Below are 18,966 nucleotides of genomic sequence, written 5' to 3'. Positions count from 1 at the left end.
AATTAACACATCCTGATTGCATGTTTGGTCAATTTCAGACTGTAGAAGCTGATAAAATTCTTCAATTTGCTCATCTTTGGCTTTAACAGTCCCAGAATCAACAGACAACAGCAGGCTGCTGAATGAAGACTCAGCTTCTTGCAGGATTACAGAGAGCCAAAATCTGCAGGCCATTCCCAAAGCTTCCCCTTATATATCAGAAGCAGACCAAATCCCTAAAGCAGCTAGTCAGCTGCTCTCAGTAAATTCCACAATGGAGTTGAATACCAATCTCATCATGGTGAATATCTACAACCAGCTTCCCAGCCACTCAAACCAGGTCCAGCCAAGTTGACATATAACCTCAACTAGCATAGGGGAGCACACAATTGCATTAGATAAGTGATAAACAATGAGATTGGAAAGATAAGTGAAAATTGATGAACACACTTCAATCTCTCAAGGAACCTCAGATTACAAGGTCAAGATCAAAATTAAATTGAAGGAATGGACAAGTCTAGTGTAATGTTGTCAATAGAAGCATCATCTATGTGAATAGCCATTGGGAAACCAGAATCATCAGGCCAGAATGTGTACATTGATCAACTTAATAGCATGATGGCTTCACTGGCTCAGCCATATTTTACTGAGGGTAGAAAGTTGCACCAGGAAACTCTCACAACTTTTCAAGTAACTTTCTAATGTGAAGAGTATTTATGACATCTTTCTTTTTGTCTAATTTACGTGATAAGCCACTCAAGTGCTTGCAGGTGGAAATGTGATAGGTTTGTTGTTGTTGGTTTTTTTTTTTTTTTTCATTTTCTAAGAAACTATTGCGTCTCAGCTATTTTGTTTTGTTGTTAGGTATTTTTGAATGGTTCCAAATAATAGCAACCTTATTTACAACAGAACTAAACACCCGCCAGGTTTTGTGCTATCCTCACAATAGTCGTTATACTTGAACTCATTGTTAAAAACCTCTGCATCAATCGATCTAGTTGAGGGTTTTCCTGTTTTTGCTGACTTTATATTTTACCAAGCATAATGTTCCACCCGATAACATATCAAAAGCACATAAGATAGAGTTTTGCTACCTTTGCTTCTAAGGAACATTTTGGCTGTTACTTTGTCCAAGACAGATTAGTTAGTTCTTCTGGCAGCTCATAGTATATTCAACACCATAATCCCAAGATATCACTTTTTTGGCCTTCTTTATTCATTCTCCAGCTTTCACATACATAAGAAAATACCACAGCTCAGTCAGGTGCACCTGACCCCTCAAAGTTACATCTTGGCCTTTAACACTTTAAACAGATCTTTTCCATCACATTTCCCCAATGCAATATTTTCATTTAAATCCCTTCATTTCTTGACTGCTGTCTCTATGGGTGTTGACTGTGGATGCAAGAAAAATTAAACCCTTGACACTTTAACATTTTCTTTGTTAATCATGATATTGCTAATTATTCTAGTTGTGAGGGTTTCTGTTTTCTTTATGTTGAGCTATAACCCATACTGCAGGCTGTAGTGTTTTATCTTTGCCAGTAGATTTTCAAGTCCTCTTCCCTCTCAGCAAGCAATGTTGTATCACTTGCATATGTTATTGTTGTTTGCCGTCGAGTCGGCCCCGACTCATAGCGACCCCTCCTTGGGTTTCCGAGGCAGTATCACTACGGAGGTAGGATTGCCCAACCTTCCTTCCGAGGAGTGGCTGGTGGGTTTGAACCGCAAGCCTTCTGGTGAGCAGTCAAGTGCCTTAGGCACTATGCTATCAGAGCTCCTCACTTGCATATAGAAGGTCATTAATGAGTCTCCTTTCAATCTTGATGCCATGTTCTTCCTCATATAGTTCAGCTTTTCCAATTATTTGATCAACCTAAAGATTGAATAAGTGTAATGAAATGATGGGAGCTCTGGTAGTGTAATGCCTGAGGCACTTGACTGCTAACCAGAAGGGTGGCAGTTCAAACCCACCAGCCCCTCCTTGGAAGGAAGATGGGACAATCTACTTCTGTAGTGATACTGCCTCGGAAACCCAAGGAGGAATAGCTATGAGTTGGGTCTGACTCGACAGAACATAGCAACATCAACAACAGTGAAATGGTGGTTGTTTTGAACAACTAAGGGAGAACAGGAAGTGAGTGGAACACTTTGGAACAACTAAGGGAGACAAACTTGTCTGTCACTTTGTCCTACTGTGGTGGCTTGTGTGTTACTGTGAGGCTAGAGGCCATGCTATTGGTGTTTCAAATACCAGCAGGATTACCCACGGTGGACAGATTTCAGCAGAGCTTCCAAGCTAAGACAGACTCGGAAAAAGGAAAAGACCATCCACTTCCCAAAGAATTGGCCCATGAAAATCTTATGAATAGCAGTGAAACACTGCCTGATGTATTACTAGAAATCTTGATGAATGGTCTTGAAACATTCTCTGATATAGTGCCAAAAGATGAGCCCCTCAGGTCAGAAGGCACTCAAGATAAGAAAGGGAAAGAGCTCCGTCCAAATATAGCCAACCTTAATGATGTTGATAGAGTAAGCTTTCAAGATGTCCATTTGCTGGTGTAGCATGACACAAAATGAGAAGAAACAGCTGCAAATATCCATTAATAATTAGAACATGGAATGTATGAAGTATAAATCTAGGATAATTGGAAGTTTTCAAAAATGAAATGGAACACATAAAGATCGATATCCTAGTCATTAGTGAGCTAAAATGGACTGGTTTTGGCCATTTTGAATCAAACAACCATATGATCTACCATGTGGGGAATGACAAAGTGAAGAGGAATGACATAGCATTCATCATCAGAGAGAATATTTCAAGATCTATCCTGAAGTACAATGCTATCAGTGATAGAATAATATTCATAGGCCTATAAGGAAGACCAGTTAATACTACTATTATTCAAATTTATGCACTAATCACCAAAGCCAAAGATGAGGACACTGAAAATTTTTACCAACATCTGCAGTCCGAAATTGACCAAGCATGCCATCAAGATGTGTTAATTATCACTGGCAACTGGAATATAACATTTGGAAACAAAGAAGAATCACCAGTATCTGGAAAATATGGCCTTGCTGATAGAAATAACACTGGAGATTGCATTATAGAATTTTGCAAGACCAATGACTTATTCATTGTCGATGAACAAACAGTGGCTATATACATGGACTTCACCAGATGGAGTACACAGGAATCAGATTAACTACATCTGTGGCAAGAGGCAATGGAGAAGCTCAATATCTTCAGCCAAAACAAGGCCAGGAACTGATTGTGGAACAGACCATCAACTGTTCATATCCAATTTCAAGTCAAAATTGAAGACAGTTAAAACATGTCCAGGAGAGGCAAAATATGACCTTGATTATATCCCTCCCGAATTTAGAGACCATCAAAAGAATAGATTTGATGTATTGAGCACTGATGACTGAAAACCTGAGGAATTGTGAGATGACATCAAAAACATCATCCATGAAGAAAAGAAAAGGTCATTATTAAGACAGAAAGGAAGAAAAGACCATAACTGATATCAGAAGAGATTCTGAAACTTACCCTTGAATGGAGAGTAGCTAAAGCAAATGGAAGAAATGACAAGATAAAAGAACTGAACAGAAGATTTCAAAGAGCAGATAGAAAAGACAAAGCCAGTTATTATAATGACATGTGCAGAGACCTGAAGTTAGAAAACCAAAAGGAAAAAACATGTTCAGTATTTCTCAAGCTGAAAGAAGTGAGGAAAAAATTCAAGCCTCGAGTTGCAGTAATGAAAGATTCTATGGGCAAAAACTATGGCCAAAATGGGAGCTCTGGTAGCATAGTGCTTAAGGCACTTGACTGCTAACCAGAAGACTGGTGGTTCAAATCCACTAGTCACTCCTTAGAAGGAAGATGGGGAAATCTACTTCCGTACTGATACTGCCTCTGAAACCCAAGGAGGGGTCTCTATGAGTTGGGTCTGACTCGATGGCACATAACAAAACAACAGCAACATGGGCAAAATATTGAATGATGCAGAACATGTCAAAAAAAGATGGAAGAAATACAGAATCACTGTACCAAAAAGAACTAATTGATGTTCATCCATTTCAGGAGGTGGCATATGATCAAGAATCAATGGTATTGAAGGAAGAAGTTGAAGCTGCAATGAAGGAAGTGGCAAAAAATAAGGCTCCAGAAATAGACAGAATACCCACTGAGATGTTTCAACAAATGAATGCTGCACTGAAGGCACTCACTAGGCTGTGCCAAGAGACTTTGAAGACAATTACCTGGCCAATTGACTTGAAGAGATCCATATTTGTACCCACTCCAAAAAAAAAAAAAGGTGTTCCCACAGAATGTGGAAATTATCAAACAGTATCATTAGTATCACATGCAAGTAAAATATTATTGAAAATAATTTTAAAAACTGTTGCAGCATTATATTGACAGAAAACTTGCAGAAATGTATGCTGGATTCAGAAGAGGATATGGAATGAGGGATATCATTGCTAATGTCAGAAGGATCTTGGCTGAAAGCAAAGAAGAACAGAAAGATGTTTATTTTTATTTTATTGACTGCAAAAACATTTGATTGTGTGGATTATAACAAATTATGGATAACATTGAGAAGAATGGGAATTCCAGAACACTTAATTGTCCTCATGAGGAACCTGTACATGGACCAGGAGGCTGTTGTTCAAACAGAATGAGGAAATACTGCATGGTTTAAAATCAGGTAGGGGGTGCATCAGAGTTTTATCCTCTCACCATACTTATTCAATTTGTATGCTGAGCAAATAATCCAAGAAGCTGGACTATGTGAAGAAGAATGTGGCAACAGGATTGGAGGAAGATTCATTAACAACGTGCAATACACAGACAATACAACTTTGCTTGCTGAAAGTGAGGATGACTTGAAGTACTTACTGATGAAGATTGAAGACTACAGTCTGTAGTAAGGATTACACTTCAATATAAAGAAAACAAAAATCCTTACAGCTGGACCTGTAAGGAGCATCATGATAAATGGAGAAAAGATTGAAGTTGTCAAAGACTTCATATTACTTGCTTCTGTAATCAAAACCAATGGAAGCAGCAGTCAAGATATCAGATGACATATAGCATTGGGCAAATCTGCTGCAAAAAGACCTCTTTGAAGTACTGAGAAGCAAAAATGACTCCTTGAAGACCAAGGTATTTTCAATCACCTCATATGCATGTGAGAGCTGGGCCATGAATAAAAAAGACAGAAGAAGAGTTGATGCCTTTGAACTGTGGTGTTGGCAAAGAATTCTGAAAGTACCATGGACTGCTAAAAGAACTAACAAATCTGTTCTGGAAGAAGTGTGGTTTAAATGCTCCTTGGAAGTGAGAATGGCCAGACTTAGTCTCACTTACTTTGGTCATGTTGTCATAAAGGACCATTATCTGGAGAAGGATATCATGATTGGTAAAGTGGAGGGTCAGTGAAAAAGAGGAAGGCCCCCAACAAGATGGATTGACCCAGTGTCTATAATATGGGCTCAGGTATAGCAAGGATCATGAGACTGGCACAAGACCTGGCAGTGTTTCATTCTGTTGTACATAAAAGTCTCTATGAGTCAGAGATGACTCAATGGCCCCAAACAGCAACAACAAAGGTGAAAGCATACAATCCTGATGCACATCCTTCCTTATTTTAAACCTTGTAGTATCCCCTTTTTCTCTTTGAACAAGCTCTCTTGGTCTACATACAGGTTCCTCATGAACACAATTAAGTATTCTGGAATTTATATTCTTCCCAATGCTAACCATAATTTGCTATAATCTACACAGTTGAATGCCTTTATGTAGTAAATAAAATAAAGGTAAATATCTTTCTGGTATTCTCTGCGTTCAGCCAATATACATCTGATATAAGGAAAGATATCTCTTATTCCATGTCCTCCTCTGAATCTGGCTTGAATTTCTCACAGTTTCATATCAATGTACTACTGCAACCATTCTTAAAATTTTACTTGTGTGTGATATCAATGATATCTATGATTTATGTACACATTCTGTTGGAATACCATTCTTTGGTATGGGTACCAATATGGATCTCTTCCAGGTGGTTAGCCACATTAGCTGCCTTCAAAATTTCTTGGCATAGACTAGTGAGTGCTTCCAGCATTGTGTCTGTTCATTAAAACATCTCAATTTGTTTTCCATCAATTACTGAAAGCTTATTTTTCACCAATGAATTTTGGTACAGCTCAGAATTCTTTCTTCAATACCACAAGTTCTTGATCATATGCCACCTCTTGAAATAGTGGAATATGGACCAATTGCTTTTGGTACAGTAACTCGGTGTATTTCTTTCATCTTCTTTTGACACATTCTGTGCCATTCAATATTTTGTCCATAAAATGCTTAAATATTGCTACTTGATGCTTAAATAATTTCTTTAGATGATTCACCTTCAGAAATGCAGAGGCTGTTCTTCCCTTTTGGCTTTCTAACCTCATGTCTTTGCATATTGATTATACTTTACTTTGTCTTCTCAAGCCACCCTTTGAAATAATCTGTTCATCATTGTTGTTGTTTTATCATTTCTTCCACTGTCTTTATCTAGTCTACATTCCAGAGCTAGTTTCAGAGTCTCTTCTGACCTCCATTTTAGCATTTTCCTCCTTTATTGTCTTCTTAATGAACTTTGTCCACTTTCTTCATGCATGAGGTCCTTGATGTCATCCCATAACTCATCTACACTTCAGTCCTTAGTGTTCAATGTCTCAAATCTATTATTGAGATGGTCTCTGTATTCAGATGGAATAATTACAAGGTCATACTTTGGCTCTCGTGGACTTGTTTTAATTTTCTTCAGCTTCAATGTTAACTTAGCACTAAATTATGGTCTGTTTTGCACTTGGTCTTTGGCCTTATTGTGACTGATGATATTGAACTTCTCTACCAGAAGGCTGCGGTTCAAACCCACCAACCACTCCTCGGAAGGAAGGTTGGGCAATCCTACTTTGGTAGTGATACTGCCTCAGAAACCCAAGGAGGGATTGCTATGAGTTGGGGCCGACTCAACGGCACGTAACAACAACAACAACATATTATCTTTCTTCAGATTTGGTCAATTTGATTCCTGTATATTTCAACCTTTTATATCCGCATGATTTTTGTTGTTGGAGTTTGTTAGGTGTCGTCGAGTCATCTCCTACTCACAGTGACCCTATGCACAGCAGAATGAAACACTGCCCAGTCCTGTGCCAGCATCATGATCCTTGCTATGCATGAGCCATTTGTTGCAGCCACCATGGTAATCCATCTCATTGAGGGACTTCCCCTTCTTCTTTGACCCTCCACTTTACCAAGCATGATATCTTTCTCCAAGGAATGGTTCCTTCTGACAACATGACCAAAGTAGGTGAGAGGAAGTCTGGTCACTCTCACTTCCAAGGAGCATCCTGGCTGCATTTCTTCCAGGACAGATTTGTTAGTCCTTTTAGAGTCCATGTTACTCTTAGCATTCTTCTAAGAGAGCGGTATGTGCATGAATAAGTCATTGGTCTTGCAAAATTCTCTAGCACTATTTGTACAACAAAGGCCATATTTTTCAAATTCTGATCCTTCTTATTTGTTTCTAACTTTTGCATTCCAATCACCAGTAATTATCAGAGCATCTTGCTTGAATGTTTGATCAATTCCAGACTTCAGAACTTCATAAAATTCCTCAATTTCTTCATTTTGGCTGTAGTGGTTGGTGCTACAATTTGAATAATAGTAGTATTTACTGATCTTCCTTGTAGGTGTGTGCATATTATCTTATGAATGACAGCATTGTATTTCAGGATGATTTTGAAGTGATCCTTTTTGTCATGAATGTGACACTATTGCTCTTTCATTTGTCATTCTTGGCATAGAAGAACACATGTTTTTCCAATTCAAAACAGCCAATACCAGCCCATTTCAGCTCACTAATCCATAGAATATCAATTTTCATATGTAGCCTTTAAATTTTTATGACTTCAAATGTTTCTAGATTCATATTTTCATATTCGATATTCTGATTATAAATGAATGTTTGCAGTTGTTTCTTCTATTTTGAGTCATGCCACATCAGCAAATGAAAGTTCCCAAAACTACTCCATCCATATGATAAAAGTTCTAATTCCTGTACATCATTAAAGTTGTTCTCTATTTTGAAAAGGTGGTTCTTCCCTAGTTTACTTGAGTGCCTTCTAAACCTGTAGGACTTGGCAACCAGGATTTCAAACACCAGTAGAGTTACCCATGATGAATAGATTTCAACCGAACTTTGTGGCTGAGACAGAGTAGAAAGGAGAAACCGGCAATTTACTTCTAAAAAAAATGGCCAGGGAAAAACTTATGAGTAGAAGTAGGACATTGACTCTGCTTTGATTCTCTTTATATCAGATGTCATATGATCTTTCACAAACAATTGTGTTCTTCATTGTTAGAAACCAGTAAAATGTTAAATCATGTAAGAGAGAAATGATGTGAGAATTTGAGAATAAAATTCTCTATTCTAGGAAATTGACAATAATACTTCCACATGCTACTTACGATCAGATTCCTTTATGGTTGGTTGTGCTTGTTTTCCCTGCAGCTACCACAGTGAATTAATATAGTGCAGGATCAAAAAGTAAATGGAGTAAAATTAAGAAAATAAATAAACTGAAAAAATAAAAAGTACAGTAGGTAGAGCCCTGACATATCATAGTACTATGATTGGAATGACTTTGCCTTTCAAAAGTACTATTTTAGATACCATTATCTATCTATCTATCTATCTATCTATTTAGTTATTTCCCCCCACTTCCCAAAACTTACTATGCATTGCAAATAATAATAATAATAATAGTAAATATTCTGGAAAAAAAGTATATTGATAAAAAGATTGATTTCAAGGATAATGTTTAAAGCAAACAATAAATAGTATATTAAGCAATATTTGGGACAAAAAGAAGATAAATGGTTGTAGTCTATGAAGTTAGAGAGATGTAATAAGTGTCTCTCCCATTGTGGATGAGAACTTTTGTTTTTGTTATTAGGTGCCATTGAGTCAGTTCTGACTTATAGTGAACTAGTGTACAACAGAAGAAAACACTGCTGGGCCCTGAGCCATCCTCACAATCATTACTATATCTGAGTCCATTGTGCAGCCACTCTTGTTGAGAGTCTTTCTCTTTTTCATTGAACCTCTACTTTACTAAATCGTGATGTCCTTCTCCAGGGACTGGTACCTCCTGATATCATGTCTCAAGTATATGAAATAAAGTCTTCTCATTCTCACTTCTAAGAAACATTCTGACTGTACTTGCAAGTGCAGATTTGTTCTTTCTTCAGATAATCTATGGATAGTTCAATATCCATCACTGTGGGAGTTAAGGTTATGTGTCAACATATGTGGTAGTTAAGGGAGAGCTAAAGCTCAGATTGAGGGACTTTCTCCCAACCCCTAGAGATGGTACTTTGAACTCAGACTTCTAGCCTCCAAAACTGTAAGAAAATAAACTCAAACCATCCATTTATGGTATTTTCTGTTAGAGAGGCACCAGAGAACCAAAAAGTCACCAACATGGTAATTTGAAGACATCAATTCTTCAATCTTCCTTATTAATTGTTCAATTTTCAAGTGCATATGAGGTGATTGAAAATGCTATAGCTTTTGTCAGGTATAACTTAGTCTTCAAGATGACATCATTGTTTTTTAGCAACTTTGAAAATTTTTTTCCAGCAGATTTATCCAATGTGATAAACAAAAAGTTTGATTTCTTGACTGCTGCTTCCATGGGCATTGATTGCAGATTCAAGTAAAATGAAATCTTTGACAATTTCATTCTTTTCTCCATTTATCACAAGTTGCTTATTGGCCCAATTATGAGGAGTTTTGTTTTCTTTATCTTGAAATTTAATCTGTACTAAAGGCTGAAGTCTTTGATCTTCATCAATCAGTGTTTCAAATCCTCTTTACTTTCAACAAGCAACCTGTGTCATGTGAATGCCGCAGTTTATTAATGATTCTTCCTTCAATCTTAATGCCACATTCTTCTTCATATAGCCCAGTTTCTCATATTATTTGTTCAGTATACAGATTGAATAACAGTGGTGAAAGGATACAATCCAGACACACATTTTCCCTGATTTTAAACCACACAGTACACCCTTGTTCTATTCAATGACTGCCTCTTGGTCTATGTACAGGCTCCATATGAGCAATCAAGTATTTTGGAGTTCCCATTCTTCACAATGCTATGAATAATTTGTTATGATCCACACCATTGAATGCTTTTGCATTGTTAATAAAACGCAGGTAATTGTCTTTCTGGTATTCTTTGTTTTCAGGCCAGATCCATCTGATAACAGCAATGATATCCTTCATTCCAAGTCCTCCTCTGAATCTGTTCCTCTGGCAGCTCACCATTGATGGACTACTGCAATCATTCTTGATCCACCTTCAATAAAAATTTATTTACATGTAATATCAATGATATTGGTTGATAATTTCCACATTCTGTTTGTTTGCCCCTCATTGGAATGTGCACAAATGTGAATCTCCTCCAGCTGGTTGTCCAGGTGCCTGTCATCAAAAATTCTTAGCATAGATGAGTGAGCACCTCCAGCATTGCATTAATTTGTTGAAACATCTCAACTGATATTCCACCAATTCCTTGAGGATTATTTTTCACCAATGACTTCAGGGCTGCTTAGACTTCTTCAATACAATCAGTTCTTGATCATATATTCCTTCCAGAAATGGATGAGAGAAAAGCAAAAGTCAAATGGGGTGGTCGATGTCAATCAACTGAAACTCAATCCTGAACATTTGACATTTCCAAACATCTGGTTTGCCATTTCCAAAAACAATATGAGGTTTGAAAATAAGATGAATGTGCTTTGAGAGGAAATGTGTGTGGGTTTTGTGGCTCCCTGACAGCTGAAGAGAAAATCATTGTGTCTCAATCCAGGGTCATGTTTTCTCAGGTTTGGGGTTGTGGATGATTCGTAGGCAAAGGCAAAAGAAAATCTGATCATTGGTCTTTCTTTTTCTCTCACTCATGTCAGTCTGCAAGTGATTTGTTGCAGAGAAAGGCAGAAGAAGATGTTAACAAAACCTATCTTTTAGTCACTTGAAGCCTATTTCAATACATCATAAAAACAGCTGCCAGAATTGAAGAGAAAGGAACTATAGCACAGTCTAAGAAAAGCAGAAAAGGAAGAGAGCCTTTGCAAAGTCACCATAATAATCAGTAATCCTTTTGACATATGGCAAAGAGACACATCTGCAGGGAGCAAGTGGGATGAGTAATTGAACTTTGATTTCCACAGTTTCATTGAATATCTATGTACTCTTGAATTTTAAACACATGAAGATTTTTGAAAATGTACTGTCTTCCAAGAAGTTTTTTCATAAAATACAGGAAACACCTGGAGTAAGATCAAGTGGGTTTAATGGCTGCCCAGACAACCAGTGGTTGTCTTGTTTTGTTAAGGACCTATGTAATTAAAATTCATTTGAGATTCCTCTAAATATATGTGGCTATGTCAGCATTTCTCAGAAACTAGCTTGAAACAAGACAAGAGATACCTAAAAACACATGTCAGAAAAAGGAACGCTATCCTAAATTGATCACCTGCCATAAAGGACTAATCTATTTAAATTTAAACATCCCTTGAAACATATTACAATAACCAATGAACAAGAGGTCATTTATTTTAATATATCTTATAATATTGTGTAAGAAATAATGTTTCTTATATCTACTATGAAATAGATTTAGTCTCATTCTTTTTCCCTTAGTTTCAGGTAATCAACAGCAAATGGAGTCAGAAATCAAGATGGTTATGTCAAAATAAGAGTACAATGGTTTTTTAAGGATCCATCTTGTAATCCTGTGTTAGAAAAATTTCCTCGTTTATAATTAAGACTTCAAGTTTTACTTGACAAAACAAACAGGAAGATATAAACTTAGGATGGAATGGCACAAAAATAGAAAGAACAAATATTTTATTAAGTCTACATTTAATAATTAATAGAAGGTCTGGTGGCATAGTGCCTAAGACATTTGACTGTTAACCAGAAGGCTGATGGTTCAAATCCACCAGCCATTCCTTGGAAGGAAGATTGGGCAATCTACTTCCATAGTGATACCCCCTCAGAAACCAAAGGAGGTGTTGCTGTGAGTTGGATCTGACTCAACAGCAGGGAGTTTGGTTTTTGGTTTGGTTATACATCATAAGAAGGAGTTCTGGTGGCACAGTGACTAAGGTATTTGACTGCTCATCAGAAGATTGGTGGTTCTAACCTACCAGCCATTCCATGGAAGGAAGATGGGGCAATCTACTTCCTTAAAAATTTAGTGCCTCAGAAACCCAGTGGGGTTGCTTTGAGTCGAAATTGACTTGATGGCAGTGATTTTTTTTTTTTTTAATATATCACCCACCACTTGTCTGTCAGTTTGTCATACTGTAGCAGCTTGAGTGTTGCTTTGAGTTTGGAGGCTATGCCACTGATATTTCACCAGCAGGGTCCCTCATGATGGACAGGTTTCAATGATGCTTCCAGCCTAAGACAGACTGGATATTTTATAGACTGAATTGTGTCCTCAAAATATATGTGTTGTAAATCCTAACCTCCATGTCTGTGATTATAATCCCACTAGGGAATGTGTTTTTTTGTTAGGTTAATGAGGCAAGATTAGTGTAAATTGTGTTTTGAGTCAATCTCCTTTGAGATATAAAGAGATTAAACAAGAGAGCAGATAGAAGAGAGGCATAAATAGATGCCAAGACACTTGGAGATGCAAGAAATCAGGAAGCAGAAGCTGAAGGGACAAGGACTTTCTTCCAGATCTGATAGAGAAGGCCTTCCCCTTGAGACAGCATACTGAATTTGGACTTCCAGCCTCCTAAACTGCAGGAAAATGAATTTCTGTTTGTTAAAGCCGCCCATCTGCCCCCCATTTGTGATATTTCTGTTATAGCAGCACTAAATAACTGGGCACTATATAATAAGAGCTTAATATAAGGCCAAGGATGGTGCAGAACCAGGCAGTGTTTTGTTCTCTTGTTGTTATGAGTCAGAGCTGACCCAATGGCACCTAACAATAACATAATGAATATCCTTTTGCTTTACTGATCACAACGTTATTAATACAAAGAAAAGAATAAAATCAATTTAAATATATAAAATAGGAAATGGTTTAATTATTTCTGGGACTTATGTGATCAGATATTCATCGATAAAAATCATATCCTCAAATTCTATGTAAAAAAAAATATTCACAGTGAATTGTTAATAATATTTGACTTTCAGAGAGATATACAACTATGTGTAGTATTATTTTAGTAACATGGGTTTATATTTACAAAAGCAGGAACAGTTCTTTCCTTAAAATGTTATTAGTGCAGAGGTTCTTTGGCTGCCTTTATAAATGAAGGCCCTTAAGACAAAAAAAAAAAAAAAGAGACCTTCATGGATGAACAAAAGGAACCAAAACTTTCAGAAAAATAAAGTTCCATGATAGGTAGAGATGAGTATCCCCACAGTGAATTTTTCAAACACCTATTTAAAGATGAATAAAATGTGTTTGGTTGCAAGGAGTTTCACCTGGAGACACAGATTCAAGGTAGTTAGCTAGAATATTTGAGTAAGGTGTGTGTGACTCATTAAGAGAATTTCAATGTTTACATAAATTAAGAAGTATTTTAGATTATTTGGCTTATGGTAAATAATAATAAAACAACATTAGTGCCAGCCAAAATAACACTAACTACATTTCACCAAGTAAATTGAATGTCATCAGGCCATGATATAGTGCCTAAGGCACTTGACTGCTAACCAGAAGGCTGTCAGTTCAAACCCACCTTCCTCATACGGAAGGTTGGGCAATCTACTTCCATAGTGATACTGCCTTGGCAACCCAAGGAGGGGTCGCTATGAGTCAGGGCTGACTCGACGGCACACAACAACAATAACAACTTATGTAAGCCTGAAAGCAACCACAGAAAATTCTAAAGATGAGAAAATTTATCAACAGGGAATTAAAGATATAGATGGATGGATGGATCGATCGATGGAAGACAAATCGATAGATAGATAGGCAAAGAGGTAGGATAGACAGATATGTGTGTGTGTGTGTGTGTGTGTGTGTGTGTGTGTGGTATCACTCTATTAGTAAGGATGAGAACTGAGATTCTAGACAGTCTGAACCCAGCACGTTTGTCCTTAATCATTATGCTACGTTAACACATTTTAGTGAAAGTATTGTTTTATAATCAGAACTGTTGTTGTTGTTGTTATGTGCCGTCGAGTCGGCCCCGACTTATAGCGACCCCTCCTTGGGTTTCTGAGGCAGTATCACTACGGAAGTAGGATTGCCCAACCTTCCTTCCGAGGAGTGGCTGGTGGGTTTGAACCGCCAGCCATCTGGTTAGCAGGCAAGTATCTTAGCCACTATGCTACTCAGAACTATAAATAGTATTTTTAGATCTGGATAAATAATAAATAACATGAAGGAGATTTCTCATAGTAGGTAATAACAAAAAAAGAAGACAACAGAAAACAAAATAAAGGGAAAATAACCTACCATTGATCTTGGTGCAAGTCTTTTTTTTTTTTTTAATTGTGATTTGGGGGAAAGTTTACAGACTAAATTCATTTTCCATACAGCAGTTCATATACATTTTCTCTCATGACTTTGACTACAATTTTTTTTTTTCCACAATATAAAAGCTCTCTTTGCACTTTCTTCCTGTTGTTACCTCTTCCCAGTGTCCTTCCCTGGCATGCACTCCCACCCCACAAGCTGTCTCCTTGTGCAAATACTGCCTTTCTGTTCTCCCGTGATTGATCGCTCCAAGTAGTGTATCTAGCTGACACAAATATTCACCTATATGCCTGTCTATTGTTTGTCTGGAAGAGTCAGGAGTCAGTTCAATTCCAGACTTGAAGAGTAGCTAGGGGCCATAGTCTGAGGGGTCTCACCAGGCTCTATCAGACCAGCAGACCTGGTGTTTATTTTTGTTTGTTTGTTTATGATTTTGAGTTTTGTTCCACATTATTTCCCCACTCTATTCAGGATCTCCTCTGAGGTGTTGACAGTGGCAGCCAAGCACTATCTATTCTTCTTGTCTCATGATCAAATAGGCTGACTATCCCATGGGCTTTCAGTCCCTTGCAATCATTGTTTCCACGTGTCTTTGGTTTTCTTCATTCTTCTTTGCTCTGGATGAGGAGAGACCCTTCATTGCATCTGGAGGGCCACTTGCAAGCCTTTAAGGTCCCAGTCGCTACTCGCCAAAGAGGATATGGAACAATGTTTTTGTGTATTATATTATGCCAATTGAACTTGATGTCCCCTGCAACCATAGTCTTGAGCCCACAGGTCCAACTACTCACTCCCTCAGGTGGCTGGCTGTGACCAAGAAGCCACCACAAACTTGTCCTTTGTCAGCTCTACTATACATTTGGTTATTCTTACTGCACATACAAATACACATGTAGAAACATTGTCTGTTACTCTTATGCATGGTAATGGGTACACTCCCCACTGCATAAACATACCAGCTCATTCAGCTTGTCCACCCATCTATCCAAACTCAGATCGATGCTTGCCATCACTGATAGTGCAGTAACATACACGCAAAAGAGTTCATCTTTCTGATCTGTACCTTCCATGTACCACTCTGTGTCTTCCTCTTTTTTGATGCTACCACGTTGATCACTCACATTTGGAACACTGCCCTTCTCTTCACAAAAATCAGTATTTGTCTCCACCTATCTAGCAGTGTTCCATACTCTACCCTCCCACCCCTGATATATGAAAATTTTCTTCCATATATAAAACTTTCCTTAACTTTTTATAGTAATGAACTAATACAATATTTGTTCTTCTGTGATTGAATTATTTCACTCAGCATAATGTCCTCCAAGTTCATCCACATCATTTGGTATTTTGTAGATTTTGCATTATTCTTTGTTTTGCATAATATTCAATTGTGTGTATGTACCATAATTTGGTTATCCACTCTTCTGTTGATAGCACCTAGATGGTTTCCATCTTTTTGCTATTGTAAATAGTGCTGGGGTGAACATGGGTGTGCAAGTATCTATTCCTGTCCTGTATCTTACTTATTTAGGAGGTATTCCTAGTAATGGGATTACTGGGTCAAATGGTATTTCTAATTCCAACTTTTAAGGAATTGCCTTACTGTTGTCCACAGTGGTTGTATCATTTTACTGTCCCACCAGCAGTGTATGAGAGTCCCAATCTCTGCACATCCTCACCAGCATTTGTTATTTTCAGTCTTGTTGAACCTTGCTATTAGTACTGGGGCCAAATAGTATCTCACTGTTGTTTTGATTTGCATCTTTGGTAGCATAGTGCCTAAGGCACTTGACTGCTAACCAGAAGGCTGGCAGTTCAAACCCACCAGACACTCCTCAGAAAGAAGGTTGAGCAATCTACTTCCACAGTGATATTGCCTCGGCAACCCAAGGAGGGGTCTCTGTGAGTCGGGGCCTACTCGATGGAACAAAACAACAACAACAACAGCTAATGATTGTGAGCATTTCTTCATGTGTTTTTTGGCTGCCTGAATATACTCTTTGGTGAAGTGTCTATTCATTTCTTCTGCCCATTTTTTTTAAATTGGATTGTTTGTCTTTATGATGTTGAAGTGCTGGGGTTTTCTATAAATGTTAGAGATAAGTTCCTTGTCAGATAGGTCATTGCAGAATATTTTTTCCCCACTCTGTAGATCTCTGTTTAGTCTTTTGGAGAAGTCTTTTTAAGCACATAAAAATTTAATTTTTAGAAGGTCACATTCATCTCATTTCTCTTCTGCTGTTTGTACATCTTGGGTTATGACTGATAGTCTATGTATGCTATATATTTGTTGTTGTTATGTGTCATGGAGTTGGACCTGACTCATAGCAACCACTCCTTGGGATTCCAAGGTAGTATCACTATGAAAGTAGATTGCGCAACCTTCCTTCTGAGGAGTGGCTGGTGGTTTTAAACCACCAGCCTTCTGGTGAGCAGTCAAGTGCCTTAGGCACTGTGCTACCAGAGCTCCTTGCCATATATTGTTGTTGTTGTTGTTATGTGCCGTCGAGTCAGCCCTGACTCATAGCGACCCCTCCTTGGGTTTCTGAGGCAGTATCACTACGGAAGTAGGATTGCCCAACCTTCCTTCCGAGGAGTGGCTGGTGGGTTTGAACCGCCAGCCTTCTGGTGAGCAGGCAAGTGTCTTAGCCACTATGCTACCAGAGGGCACCTAAATTTGTCCATATTTTTCTCTTGAGGATCTTAATAGCTTTGAGTTTCTACTTAAGTTTTTGATGTACCTGGAGTTACTTTTTGTGTATTATATGAGATATAGATCTGGTTCCATTTTTTTCTGCAAATAGATATCAAGTTTTGCCAGCATCATTTGTTAAGCAGACAATCTCTTCCCCAATTAATAGATTTCAGCCCTTTGTCAAAAATCAACTGTCCAGGGATCCAGTAAGATGGTGGAAGAGCCAGAAAGACTGCATAGAACCTCTTCAACAAATAAAAGGGGAACCAATTAACACAGATACAGAAGATAATCCCGCACTCCTGAGCCTTGAAGGGAGGATATAGAAGTGGACAAAACTCCAACTAGCAGAAGAATTTACATGAAACACCAAAAAAGGAGACATATGGAGCTGCGGTTTGGCAGCAATTCTGACAGCACAGACAGCTTGGATATTCCTGAGTGGTAGTAAGACTTAAGAATTAACCAAAAAATCATCCCTGCTAGCCAGTGACTGCATGGAGAACTTCTCTGGTGGCTGGGGAAGAAAAGGGAAAGCAGCGAAGAAGAAGGCAGGCTGAGCTGTGTGGACTTTTGTCTGTCTGGAGGGCACAACTATTTTGAAAGTTTACAAGTGCATTGACCATTTTGAATATTTAAAGTGATAGCATTCTTTCAGATTCCAGGGACTAAAGAAGAGGCTCAACTTGCCAGAAACCCCAAGGATATTCTGGACCCGGATGAATGGAAAGGTGTGACATTCCCCTTGTTACTCCGATAACCCACACCCTCTTGGTGAGCAGAGGTACAGCCATCCCTTATTCCCACCAACATTCTGGGCTGCCAGGAATTCCATCCCAGTCTGTGTGCATGAGAGGGAGCCTGAGCGCCCTGCCCCACCTTGCCCTGTGTTTTTTTTTTTTTTTTTTTTTAGTTTGTTTGTTATTTTCTGTTTCAAAACTACTATTATTATTACTTATATATCCTTTTTACTCTTATTCTTTATTCTTCCCCTCCCAGGTTCTACTTTTCAGCTATTTTTCTTTTCCTATTCCTGGTTGCATTTTTTCCTTTCTTTCCTTTCTCATGGTTAACCTTGTTGCTTGCTTTCCTTTTTGCATTTTTCCCATTTTTCTTAATTTTTCTCCTTCAATACATTTTTTCTTTTATTGCCATCTCCCCAGATACTGCAGGTAATTTTTCTCTCATTTCTTCTTTTTCCCTCTAATCTTTTTGTGGTTACTGTTCCTGTGTAATTATACAGTTTTTTTTTTTTTTTTGTCCATTTGATTTTACTTTTTTAATGGTTATTCAATTGTTATTTTTGCCTAACTGAGTGGAAGACAGCTACTGTCCCCATAACACACAACTACACCAACACCTCACTCACTTACTGAATGAGAGCCACCACTTCCTTCTCCAACAATGAGCCAATCATAAGCAACCACCAAGAAGAGCCTGACTCACCCTTGGCTGCTCTTCACAAACAGTTAACACAGATCTAAATACAACAACAGCACAATGTCCCAGAGAGAACAGACCACCAACAGTTCAGACAAAGAAGCAAAATAAAGAGGAAGAAACAAGGAAACAGGATACAGACCCAGAACACATCTCTGAGGAAGAAGCAGCATTGGAACTCCCTGATAAGGAATTCAAAAGAATTATATTTAGGTACCTTCAAAGGATTGAGAGACAGAACAAGAAAAACACAGACAAAATCC

Source organism: Orycteropus afer, unplaced genomic scaffold, assembly GCF_000298275.1.
Source record: "Orycteropus afer afer isolate SDZICR_OR568_19922 unplaced genomic scaffold, OryAfe1.0 scaffold00411, whole genome shotgun sequence".
Taxonomy (NCBI): domain Eukaryota; kingdom Metazoa; phylum Chordata; class Mammalia; order Tubulidentata; family Orycteropodidae; genus Orycteropus; species Orycteropus afer.
Note: the sequence above shows the minus strand (reverse complement) of the source record.